Raw genomic sequence first — 13,269 nt, 5'->3', positions numbered from 1 at the left:
GCATCAAAAGGAACCAAGAACACAAGTGAAGGCTTTGACACGGTCAGGATTGCCACGGTCACACCAAGAGCACACCAGACCGTGGCAAACCCATACTTGCCCATCAAGGCCGGGTCAGTACCCGGTTTGTTCCGGGTTGACCCAGTTCGCCCAAGCATCCTTTATAAGGTTTTTAGACCTAATTTGTAGAGAACCTTTAATCTACTTTTAGTTTTCTTTCCCCTTTGGTGAAAACCTACTTAATACACTTTGTTTTAGAGAGCTTAATATCGATTTGCAGTTTCTTTCCATCTTGTTCATCATTTCTTATCATCAAATCAAACTTCTAATCATGATTAACAACACATCTTGCAAAGGATTTAGTGTGTTGATCATGATTAGTGAGTAGTCACCTTAATGAGGTTCTAGATGTGTAGGTTAGGGTGCTAAAGTGTTAGATTAGGAGTGCTTAGGGCTAGATTCATTGATTCATTTCTCTAAACAACTATTCTCTATGCTAGATCCTTGATAATCACTTGAGATCTAGATTCTGGGAATTTCATGCACCAAAAGTGTTTGATGAAATTCCTGAAAGAGTTGTATTAGAGGTTTAAGCATTTTTCTGCATGGTGATGTATTGTTATTTGCTTGAATGATCATTGAGAACTGTTTATTAATGCATATTGATTCATATTTCACAAATGGGAATTTGGTTTGAAAATGGATTAGTATAGGGGTTAATACCTTCATGAGAGGATTAACCTAGATTAGAGTTCTTAATCATTTGAATCATGTCTCATCATTGTCATTAGCATTTCTAGTTTAGCACCAAAGCACCCTAACCAACTATCATGTCTAGAATCTCATGCCTCCATCATATCATATTCACATCATTTGTCATTGTCATTTGTCTTTAAACCTGTTTAAGTTTGTTAGTTGTCATTAGTTAACCAAAATCACTCTTGTTTGCTTGAATTAAGAACATAATCACATAGTTTAGTGTCTAACACCACATCTGGATTGATAAACCTCTTTGTGCTACATTGACAAGGGGATTGATAGCCCTGAGACCATAAAAAGTCTTGTCTATCAATTGGCGCCGTTGCCAAATTGTGGTTGATTAGCATTAAGCTCTGATCTGTTCTTGAGATCAAGTGCTTACTTTCTTGTTATTACTGATTACTTTCAAGTTCTGTTTGTGATTTCAGGTGTATGAACACCAGGTCTAGATCAAGAAGCTGTGGTCCACCTTTCCCTCTCAACGACAACATCAACCTTTTGGTACCAAGGAGGAGAAGGGACAGACGTGGTAGACAGATTGATCAGGCTGACATGGAAGAGCAAAGAGATCACGTGGTAGATATAGAACAACCGGTTCAAGAGCAACAGGCTCAGGGTAATGGAGCTGATAATAGAGTTGGTCAAGGGCTTCATCAGGGTAATGTTCATCAGGAACAGGTGCACCATCAACAAGCTTATGTCCACCAAGGACAAGCTCAAGCTCATCAACAAAGGCACCAGGCCAATGTTCAACAAAGACAACAAGTGCACCACCAACCCCACCCTTTCCAACCACAGCAAACAAGATATGAGCAACCCCAAGTCTATGTTGGAGAGAATGACAGGGCCAATGCTCATCAGTATGGAGCTGGTATTCAGGCACCACCTGTGCAAAACAACAACTTTGAAGTGAAGGCATCTTTGCTGAATATGGTCCAGAACTCAAAGTTCCATGGGTTAGCAATGGAAGATCCCTTGGAACACTTGGACCAGTTTGATAAGGTGTGTGATCTGACCAAGATTAATGGAGTTTCAGAAGACAGCTTTAAGCTAAGACTATTCCCATTCAGTCTTGGTGATAAAGCTCATCAATGGGAGAAGAATCTTCCAAGAGGCTCCATTCAAACCTGGGAGCAATGCAAGCAAGCCTTCTTATCCAAGTTCTTCTCAACCTCAAGAACTGCAAAACTGAGAAACCAAATCTCTAGCTTCACTCAGCACAGCAATGAAAGTTTTGGTGAAGCATATGAGAGATTCAGGAGCTACACAAACCAATGCCCACACCATGAGTTTAGTGAGGCTTCTCTTCTCAGCACACTTTATAGGGGAGCTCTTCCCAAGATTAGAAACCAACTGGATACTGCTTCCAATGGGAACTTTCTGGGTAAAGAGATACATGCTGCTTTAGAGCTAGTGGAGAACTTAGCATTGAGCAATGATACTTATGGGGAAGACTATGACAGATCAAATAGGTCTGAAGGTTCAAGCTCAGAACAGAGGCTCTCTAGGGAAGTTAAGGAGTTGAGGAGTGAATTGGACAAGCTGAAATTCACCACTCAGAAGCCAATGCATTTTGTTGGAGAGTATGAGGAACCTTCTCAAATCTTTGAGAACATAAGTGAAGAAGGTCTTACCCAAGGAGAGCTCAACTACATTGGGAATCAGAGGTTCCAGAGATATCAGTATGGTAATGCCAATCCAAACCTTTCTTACAGGAACACCAATGTAGCTAACCCACAAGACCAGATCTATCCCAATTCTCAAGCTCCAAAGAACTTTGTTCCCAAGAACAACTTTCAAGGGTCATTCCAACCCAAGAATCAGTTTGGTCAGAATCAGAGTTTTGGTCAGCAACAGCAACCATTTCAGGGCACTGGTTACACTTCACAGCAGCCAAAGGTACCACCAGGGTTTGGTCAACCACAGTTCCAACAGCAGGCGCCGGTTCAACAACAGTTTCAGCCACCAATGGTTCAACAGCAGCCACAGATGGGTACAGATATGGTTGGTATTCTGCAACAACTACTTCAGGGTCAACAGATCTTTGCAAGACAGAATGCAGCCATGCAACAGGAAATCAAGGAACTGAAGCAAAACCAGGCATCAAGCTCAAGGAACCAAGGCCACCTACCTGGAAAACCAGAACCCAACCCCAAGGAATATGCCAAGGCCATTACACTGAGGAATGGAAAAGAATTACCTGGTATTGAGAACAACAAAGTGATCATTGAGGACAATGATCAACCTGAGGGGGAGGCAGCCTTAAAGGATGATCAAGTTGCTGAGAAACCAAGGACAGAAAAGGGTAAAGAGGTAGCAAAGGAACCAGAACCAGAGAAGAAATATGTGCTACCACCTCCATACCAACCCAAGCTCCCATTTCCAGGGAGATTCAAGAAGCAACTAGTGGACAAGGCAAGAGCTGTATTTGAGAAGGCACTCAAAGAGACACCACTCACTATGCCTCTCATTGATGCATTCTTAATGATGCCAAAGATGGGGAAGTTCTTGAAGGATGCCATTCTGAACAAGAGAAAAGAGCTTCAAGGCATGGTAGTACTAAGTCATGAATGTAGTGCTATCATTCAGAAGAAGTCCATTCCAAGGAAGTTAACTGATCCAGGGAGTTTCACACTCCCTTGTGCCATTGGACCTCTTCTATTCTCTGGATGTCTTTGTGATCTAGGAGCATCAGTCAGCTTGATGTCATTCTCTATAGCAAAGAAGCTGGGCTTTAGAGTCTTCAAGCCTGCAAGGATCTCTCTTATCCTGGCAGATAGATCAGTTAGATTGCCTGTTGGTATGTTGGAAGATCTACCTGTTAAGATTGGTGGTTTTGAGGTTCCAACAGATTTTGTTGTGCTGGAAATGGATGAGGAACCAGTAGATCCTCTCATCTTGGGCAGGCCATTCTTAGCCACTGCAGGAGCTATAATTGATGTGAGAGGTGGGATAATAGAGCTTCAACTTGGGTCTGAAAGGCTCAAGTTTGATGTGAATGAGATGATGAAGAAACCCACCATTGAAGGTCAATGTTTCTATGTGGAGACAATGGATCAGTTGGCTGATGAGTTGCTTGAGGAGCTGAACACTGAGGATCCTCTTCAAGCTGCTCTAACTCAAGAACAAGGAGACAATGAGCTCTTGGCTGAAGCAAGTGAAGGGTATAAGCTGTATCTGGACAATGCAAGAGAGCTGGGTCCTGAAACAAGGTTTTTGGAGCTGGAACAAGGTGGTTCTGAGGTTTTTGCAATCAAGGAATCAGTCACCAGCCCAAGCAGCTTGGACCAGGACTGGAATGAGGCTGATGCACCCCCTGTTGAGCTCAAGCCTCTACCAACAGGGCTCAGGTATGCTTTCTTAGGCTTAAATTCCACATATCCTGTCATCATCAATGATAGCCTATTAGAGGATCAAGAGAGTGCATTGCTTAATGAAATAAGAAAGTTCAGGAGAGCCATAGGGTACTCTTTGGCTGACATTATAGGGATCTCTCCTGACATTTGCACCCATAGGATCCACCTAGAGGACCAATCTATGTCCTCTATTGAGCATCAACGACGACTTAACCCCAACCTTAGGGAGAAGTGGTTAAGAAGGAGATACTAAAGCTTCTTGAGGCAGGGATAATTTACCCAATCTTTGACTCAAGATGGGTGTCTCCTGTTCATGTTGTGCCCAAGAAGGGTGGGATCACAGTGGTGAAAAACGATAAGGATGAACTCATAGCTCAAAGAACCATAACTGGCCATCGCATGTGCATTGACTATAGGAAATTGAATTCTGCTTCTAGAAAAGATCATTTTCCTTTACCATTCATTGATCAAATGCTTGAAAGGTTAGCTAATCATCCTTATTTTTGTTTTCTCGATGGGTACTCGGGGTTCTTCCAAATTCCCGTAGACCCCCGGGATCAAGAGAAAACAACATTCACATGCCCTTATGGCACTTATGCTTATAGGAGAATGCCTTTCAGTTTATGTAATGCACCAGCCACTTTTCAAAGATGTATGATGCACATTTTCTCTGACATTATTGAAGAGAAAGTTGAGGTGTTCATGGATGACTTTAGTGTCTATGGCTCCTCCTTCTCGGATTGTCTCTCTAATTTGACACAGGTGTTGGAGAGATGTGAGCAGCACAACTTGGTGCTGAACTGGGAGAAGTGTCATTTCATGGTGCAAGAAGGAATAGTTCTTGGGCACAAGATATCTGAAAAGGGTATTGAGGTTGATAGAGCAAAAGTAGAAGTAATGGTGAACCTGCAAACCCCCGCTTCAGTTAAAGGGATAAGGAGCTTCCTTGGTCATGCAGGGTTTTATAGAAGATTCATAAAAGACTTCTCAAGGATTGCCAGGCCCTTAACAAGACTGTTGTGTAAGGAGGTGGATTTCATCTTTGATGCTGAATGTGAAGAAGCCTTTAAGTTGATCAAGGAGGCATTGGTCAGTGCACCAATAGTTCAGGCACCAGACTGGTCCCTACCTTTTGAGGTCATGACAGATGCATCTGACTTTGCTGTTGGAGCAGTACTTGGACAAAAGAAAGACAATAAGCTGCATGTGATCTACTATGCCAGTAGAACACTTGACTCTGCCCAAGAGAAGTATGCTACAACTGAAAAGGAAATGCTGGCAATAATTTTTGCCTTTGATAAGTTCAGAAGCTACCTGGTGGGATCAAAAGTCATTGTGTATACTGATCATGCAGCCCTCAGGTATTTGATGACCAAGAAAGATGCCAAGCCAAGGCTTTTAAGATGGGTTTTATTGCTCCAAGAGTTTGATATGGAGGTGCTTGATAAAAAGGGGATTGAGAATGGTGCTGCAGACCATCTCTCAAGGCTGAGGATTGAAGAAAAAGTCCCCATAGATGATGCTTTGCCTGAAGAGTCTCTGATGGTGCTCCATTCCTACTTGGAGTTTGAGGAAGTAGAGAGCATTCAAGAAAAGAGGATGCCTTGGTTTGCAGACATAGTGAACTATCTTGCATGTGGGGTGGAGCCTCCTGAATTGGATGCTTACAAGAGGAAAAAGTTCTTCAGAGATGTCCAGAGATACCATTGGGATGAGCCCTACCTCTATGTTCTGAACAAGGATCAGCTGTACAGAAGGTGTCTTGCTGAAGAGGAGATGCAACCTGTGTTGCAAGAATGTCATGGTTCTGCTTTTGGAGGTCACATGGGGGCATTCAAAACTGTGGCAAAGGTTCTTCAAAGTGGGTTTTGGTGGCCTACAATGTTCAAAGATGCCCAGTTGGTGGTTTCAGCATGTGATGCCCGTCAGAGGCATGGGAACATATCTAAGAGAAGTGAGATGCCTCAAAACCCCATTCTAGAAGTTGAGATCTTTGATTGCTTGGGGATTGACTTTATGGGGCCCTTCATTTCATCCTATGGGAATCAGTACATACTTGTTGCTGTGGACTATGTGTCCAAATGGGTTGAGGCCATTGCTTCCCCTACCAATGATTCCAAGGTTGTAGTGAAGCTGTTCAAGAGCATCATCTTTCCAAGGTTTGGAGTTCCAAGGGTTGTCATCTCTGATGGAGGATCCCATTTTGTGAACAAGACTCTGGAAGGTTTATTGAGGAAGCATGGAGTGAAACACAAGATAGCTACTCCATATCACCCCCAAACTAGTGGCCAGGTTGAGGTATCTAATAGACAGATCAAGGCCATTCTTGAGAGGACTGTTAGCTCAAGCAGAAAAGATTGGAGCAAAAGGCTAGATGATGCATTGTGGGCTTATAGGACTGCCTTTAAAACTCCAATTGGGACATCACCATTCAGTCTACTATATGGGAAGAGCTGCCACCTTCCTGTTGAGCTGGAATACAAGGCTATGTGGGCTGTGAAGTTGCTGAACTTTGATATCAAGACAGCTCAGGAGAAAAGGATCATGCAACTCCATGAACTTGAGGAGATTAGGCTTGAGGCTTTTGAAAGCTCAAAGATCTATAAGGAGAAGACCAAGGTTCTGCATGATCAAAAGATTCTGAAGAGAGAGTTCAAGTATGGTGATTTGGTCTTGCTTTCAACTCCAGACTTAAGTTGTTTCCAGGAAAACTTAAGTCTAGGTGGTCTGGACCTTTCAAAGTTCTTGAAGTGAGGCCTTATGGTGCCATTGTCTTAGAAGGGAAGAATGGTCAGGAATTTGTGGTGAATGGACAGAGAATCAAGCATTACTTAGTTTCACAAGGGAAGGAGGAAGCTACATCAGTTCCCCTTCTTGATCCACCAGCCTGTTAATCAGGTTCCCAAAGTCAAACTTAGAGACTTTAAACAAAGTGCTCTTGGGAGACACCCAAAGCTTATCCTTTGTAAATATGCTTTTGATCTTTTGATCCCTTTCTTTTTATGTTTTAGGATGTTTTGATGGGTTTGTTGAGTGTTTACAGGTGTTAGGTGTGAGTCTGAACCTTTGGAAAGTGAATGCAGAATGAAAAGAGATGAAGGAATGGAGACAAGCTTGTGCTCGGCCTTTGACATGGGCACCTGCCACGGTCAAGAACAAGGCGTGGCAAGCCTCTTTGGGTTGCCACGGAGAGATAATCACGGTCTAAAGGCCTGGTCGTGGCAAAAGAAGCACATGTTCGGTGATTGCCACGGCCTTGTGACATGGAACGTAGGTGGCCGTGGCAAAAGAACAAGAAGAATGGACGTCGTTCGGTGTTGGCCACGGTTGGGATTGCCACGGGAAGGAGCCAGACCGTGGCAAAATGAAGATGAAATATCCAAGGCTCAGGGTTTGACACTAGGGGTTGCCACGGGATAAAGACCTGGCCGTGGCTAAGCAAAGGTGAAGCAGCCAAGGTTCGTGGGATGACACGGTCTACAAGACACGAGTCCAAGACCAAGGCCGTGGCAACACGATGATGGTATGTCCAATGCTCGGGGTTTGCCACGAGGAGTTGCCACAGGAAGAAGATGTGGCCGCGGCAAAGGAATGAAAGATATCCAAGGCTCGGGATTTGCCACGAGGTACAAGACACGGAGTCAGAGCCTGGCTGTGGCAAAGCAAATGGTGCACAACTCTGGTTCGGCCTTTGCCACGGTGGTAATGACACGAGATGGAAGGTGACCGTGGCAAAAAGAGAAGAGAGGATGCAACATTCGGAGAATGCCACGGTCTACAAGACACGGGCTAAAGGTTTGACCGTGGCAAAGATTTTCAGGGTTTGACCGAGGAATGAGCACGGCCACGAGGAGTTTGCCACGGGGAAATAATCAGACCGTGGCAAGAGAAAGGAAAAGAGACATAGTTCGGGGATTGCCACGGTCTGAAGACACGGCCAAACCAAGACCGCGGCAAAGAGGAAGCATTCTCGAGCTGAAGCCACGACCACGTGCCACGGTCAACCAGGCGCGACCAAAATTTGAATTTTGGTTGACCGTACGGACGTTGACCGGTCAACACACGCGCCAAGCCAGCTCCCCACCACTCCTTCTTCTTCATCGAGAGTTTGCTCTTTTCTCTCCATTCTTGAATTTTAAACCTTCATATCTCTCTCGTTGCTGCATCAAATTGAGTGATTCCAACTGCATTGAACTCGTAATCCTGTCTAGTTTCTTGTTGCACATCCGTTTTACACTCGAAACTTGAAGATTCCAAGGTATTTAATCTGTTAAAACTCACCTTTTCCATGCTTTAGAGTACTGTTCATGAACAGAGAAAAGCAAATGGAATCGATTTTAATGGACTTCTTGATACCTTGGAATCATTTTGTGAGTATTGTGCAAGTAGAATGGATAGGGATTTCATGAATCTTGCTTGAGAATAACATGTTCTTGGAATTTTTGAGAAATTTTCTTGAAAATCATCATGTGAATCGATTTTTTTTAAAAATTGTGTTTCAAGCTGAACTCTTTGTGTGCATTGCTTCTTGCCATTGCTTTGAGTTTAATGAGTTTTTAATCAGCTTGAAATACCTTCTTTTAAAAAGAAATCGATTGGTGCTGCTCATGAACTTGGTGAATTTTTGAAACACTCTTGTTGTTCTCTTGCTTTGGTGCTTACAATGGTTTGAGAAAATGCAGGATGGCAGGGACAAAAAGACAAGCAGCCGTGGACAAAGCCAGAAAAGAGAAAGCTGGAGCTTCAGAGGATAAGATTATGCCTTTTGGGCACAAAGTTTTCAACAAACAGAAAAGGCGGAGAAAGCCAAAGGACACAGCTGAAAAGAAAACAAAGAAGGTTGCTGCACCAAAGAAAACAAAGGGCTCCACTTCAAAAACTCCTGGTAACGAGTTGGCATTGGTTGAGGTCGTTCACAGGGCAGGAAAAGAGGTGGCTGTGGCTGAGGATGAAGAAGGAACAGAGAGTGACCCTGAAACAGCATTGAAGCGGGCTAAGAAAGCACAGTCAGGTTCTGAAGAAAGAGAGCCAACTTTTGATGACTACTTTGACATGTTCAGAGGTGCAAAAGTGCAGCAAACCAAGTTCCCTGATATGGAGCTGCTGAGGAAGATGGGTATTCTTGAAGAGGTTCAGCTCATTTTCAACAACATGGGGTTTGGTGGATTCTTTGAGATGAGAGATGTGGCTCATGATGGTGTTACACAAGAGTTTCTTGCATCCCTTCAAGTTTGTGGATATGGCCCTAGAGATGCAAGAATCAAAGAGGGCAATGGTCTTGGGCACATAGAGTTCACAATAGATGGTGCACAACACCATGTAAGCTTCAAAGAACTTGATGAGATCTTTGCTTTTACAAGACCTGCACAAGAAGAGACAGTGAAGTTCACATACCCTGATCACATGATCACTGATTTGTGGGATACAATTGCTTTTGGGAGCTTCAGAGGAGGAAGATGCAAGAGTTCATGGATAAGAAACCCAGCAATCCGCTATGCTCACAAGGTGCTTTGCCAAATGTTCTTTACCAAGCACAATGATGGAGTGGTGCATCTAGCTGACATGGAGCTATTGGGTATGGGTCTTCATCCCATCATCAGTCACTTAAGGAGCAAGAGAGAGTTTCGCCTTCCACATTACATCCCTTCTAGTGGTGCATTCTTGGCATGCCAAATGCTGATTTACAAGGACATTGCTTGGAGTGAGGGTAAAAGAAAGAAACTCACTAAGTTGCACAATGGATGGCTAGTGACAAGGATTCTGAAAGCAAGAGGTTTTGTCTTTGATAATGTTGCAGTCAGACCTGGGTTGATTGATGAAGTTACCCTCACCAAGGTTGGGTTTCTAAAAGAAAGCAATGGTGAACACTTCTTGTACACCTTCAAGCTCTTGCAAGATGAAAAAGTTCATGTCCTGTTGCCAAACCCAGCCATCACCACTCTCACAGAAAGGCACAATGTCTCCTTTATTGTCCTAAAAGATCAGCTCTACAACTCAGCCATTCACCCTCCAATTCCCAAATGTAAGAAGCCAATTAGTTCAAAGGGTAAAGAGCCAGCTGAAGAGGAGGACACAACTAGGACCGCTGGTTGTGAGAATGAGGAGCCAAGAGATTTTGAAAGAAGGATGGGAGCAGGGAGGTATCACTTTGATCCTTACTTTTGGGGTGAGCCTGACTATCACACAAGGAAGCTGTATTCTAGAGTTAACACCCTTCAGAAATGGTGCAAATGGCAAGACAAAACGATCAACAAGCTGGTTGACTGTGTTAGGCAGCTTAAGAAGATGGTTAAAAAGCTCACAGCTCCAGCCACCTCACCCAAACGAGATACAAGAGAAGAGGTGGGAGAAAGCTCAGCTGCCAATGACCTTGTGCTACCACCAGGAAAAGAAGATTGGGTGAATCCGGCCAGAGCGTTCCAACCAGACTCACCTGAGAGCAGCCCACCCAGATATTCCACTCCATCATGTTCCACCTCCAATCCATCCCACTACTTGGGATCAGACCTCAGCGATTGAGGTAAACACTCAAAACCTTGTAAATAGCATGTAGACTTTCTTTTCCTTTTGCATTTTACTTGGTTGCTTTGGTTTCACTTCTTTCTCATACTTTTATAACACAAGGGACTGTGTTATTTAAGTGTGGGGGAGGAGTTTTATCCTTTACTAATCATGTTTTCTATTTTCTTATTTTACACTTTGAGTCTTGAGTCACATTCTAGTTGCATATTCATCTAAGTGCATATAAAAACCAAAAAAAATGGAAAAATCTGAAAAAATTTACACAAAAAAATGATCATGTAGTTGCATTTTCATTTTTAGGATTGAGTCTAGATTGCATTTACATGTAGGTTGCATCTTGCAAGGAGTAATGATAGGTTTTCTAGAGAGTACATCACTTTGAGAACTTGAACTGAATATGCTTGTGAATCTTTTTCTGTGCTTGCAAAGTCTGAAATGATTTGAATCTGAGAAGCAAGTTTGAATTGAACTCAACTCTAATTAAGTGGGAACCTTGAACTTGACTTGAAAATATCTTGTGATGCATTGTTTGAAAAAGCTTGTGGATACCAATATACATACTTGAGCTAGAACCACTGTTTTTACCACTCTTTTCCTTAGCTCAAGTAGCTGAATCCACATCATGGATCAGTTCCCATACCTTGAACCCATCCTTCTTTTAAGCCAATGTTTGTGTGTGAATTGAAAGGCCACCTTGGATCAAACTTAGCAGAAAGTGTTAGGTTTAGAGCGACAAGGGCAGGTCTCATTGAGTGCTGTGTTCCAACATCAAGGAACTGAGAGTTTTGGCGAGGAATAAGTGTGGGGGAAAAGACTTTTTGGTGAGTGGAAAAAGGTGAGATGAGTGGGAAAGAGAGAGTGAAAATAGCTAGGGGAATGAAAGAAAAAGAAATCAGTCTTGGTGTTTTGAGAAAGTGAGCTCTGGTTTGTTGAAAAGAAAGAGTCTAGCCTCTAAGTAAAAAAGGAAGAAAAGAAGCCAAAAGGCTCCAATGTTTTGTTAAGAAAGAAAGAAGAGGCTAGAAGTTGTAAAAGAAAAAAAGAGCTGTGTAAAGTTTGAGTTCCAAGACTTGAGAGGAAAAGTGAAACGTAAATCCCCTAGTGAGAGGAAAATGAGAGTGAAAAGTGAGGATTTTTGAGCAAGTGAGGAAGCTTTGAGTAGAGGGTGGGGTGTGATGAGTCTTTGCCCTTGTATGCATAGGTTGCTTTTTACCTTTAGCATTCAGCCAAAGTTTGATCATTCATAGAGAGATCCCTTTGCTGCATTAAACCCACTTGAGCACTGATGAGATCATTTTAATCTCATAGCCTCTCCCTAGCCAAGCCAGCTTGTTTAAACCTTGCATCATGAGATCCACCTGATAAAAGCTTAATGAATGTGAAAGAGTTGAGAGAGAGAAGAACTTGTGGAGATTCCTTGCTGAGTTGATATATATCTGAGTATGACTTTGCATTGCATAATTGAGCAAACTTGAATTCTCATTGTGATCACTTCTCTCAAAAAGAAAATGTGAACTCCCATTGCATACAACCTCTTTCTCTCATTTGCTCTTTTTGCTTGAGGACAAGCAAAGGACAAGTGTGGGGGAGTTGATATGTTCATAATTTGCATCATTTAGGTTGCATAAATCATTCCAAATCATGTTTTATTTCATGCATTTTAGGTCCTTAGGGTTTGTTTTAGAACTTAGGAGATGCATTAGGTCCCAATGAGTCTTTGCATGTTTTGAGTGTCTATCAGGTGAATTTGGAGCTGAAAAGATGAATCCAGGAGGTGGAATGGTGAACAAAGCTTGAAAAAGTGGAAAAATTGGGTCTTTGGAGGTTATCGGCCATTCTCGCTGGCCAGGAAGGTTTTACCGGCCATTTTCATGTACCGCGGGAAGCTTTACCGGCCATTTTCATGTACCGCGAATGAAGTGTATCGGCCAAAATCTCCGGGTGCAAACATGTCTCAGAAATCGCCTGTCCGGGGAACCTTCCGGTCCGATTCAGACGGCGGGTGCTTCATAGAAGTTGGAGAGCATTGGATCACGGTCTCATAGAAAGTGGAATCGTGGAATTCGGACGCGTGATCAGAGAGATAAGCTTGTCGGAAGGAACCCCTGTCTCGCAGGTATTCCGGACCGAGCAGATCAGTTCTGAAGGATGCGAAGGATGGTGCATTTCCAGGCCGATTCAGTTTCCGGGGTCTTCATGAGAATCAGAGACTTTTGAGTCTTATTTCCAGAACATCCGAGATCAGTCAATTCGAAGCTTTGAGCAGAAAGATACGGTCTCCGGAATGGACACATGTCTAGACGCCTCTCTCTGGTCGTGTAAATGCACTGCAAAGATGTGCCCTCCAGGAAGCCTTACACTTCCCAACCACTGAAACTTCCTTCATCAAAGTTGGAGATAAATGAGTCTTATGTCTTCTGCAACCGGAATCACTCAATTCGGACAAGTCTCCAGGAAGTTGCCCTCTCCGGAATGCGAGATGATCCAGACAGCCCAAAATGACTAAGTTAAACATGCCGCGATGGAATGCCACGGTCCACACTTGGCCGTGGCAATTTTTGTGCACCCTCGGCAAATGACACGATCTCAACGCCACGGTCTACACTTGACCGTGGCAAACACACACTTGGCTGAG

At 43.3% G+C, this 13,269-nt stretch overlaps 1 non-coding gene across 1 annotated transcript; it reads right to left on the bottom strand.

Moving 5' to 3' along the window:
* Positions 1-1,944: 1,944 nt before the first annotated feature.
* On the bottom strand, positions 1,945-2,051 carry LOC112083299. The gene has a single exon (XR_002897587.1). It is a non-coding gene; the product is annotated as a small nucleolar RNA R71 (small nucleolar RNA).
* Positions 2,052-13,269: the final 11,218 nt, after the last annotated feature.

Source organism: Eutrema salsugineum, unplaced genomic scaffold, assembly GCF_000478725.1.
Source record: "Eutrema salsugineum unplaced genomic scaffold, Eutsalg1_0 scaffold_7, whole genome shotgun sequence".
Taxonomy (NCBI): Eukaryota; Viridiplantae; Streptophyta; class Magnoliopsida; order Brassicales; family Brassicaceae; genus Eutrema; species Eutrema salsugineum.
Note: the sequence above shows the minus strand (reverse complement) of the source record. Positions and strands in the feature narration are given on the sequence as shown.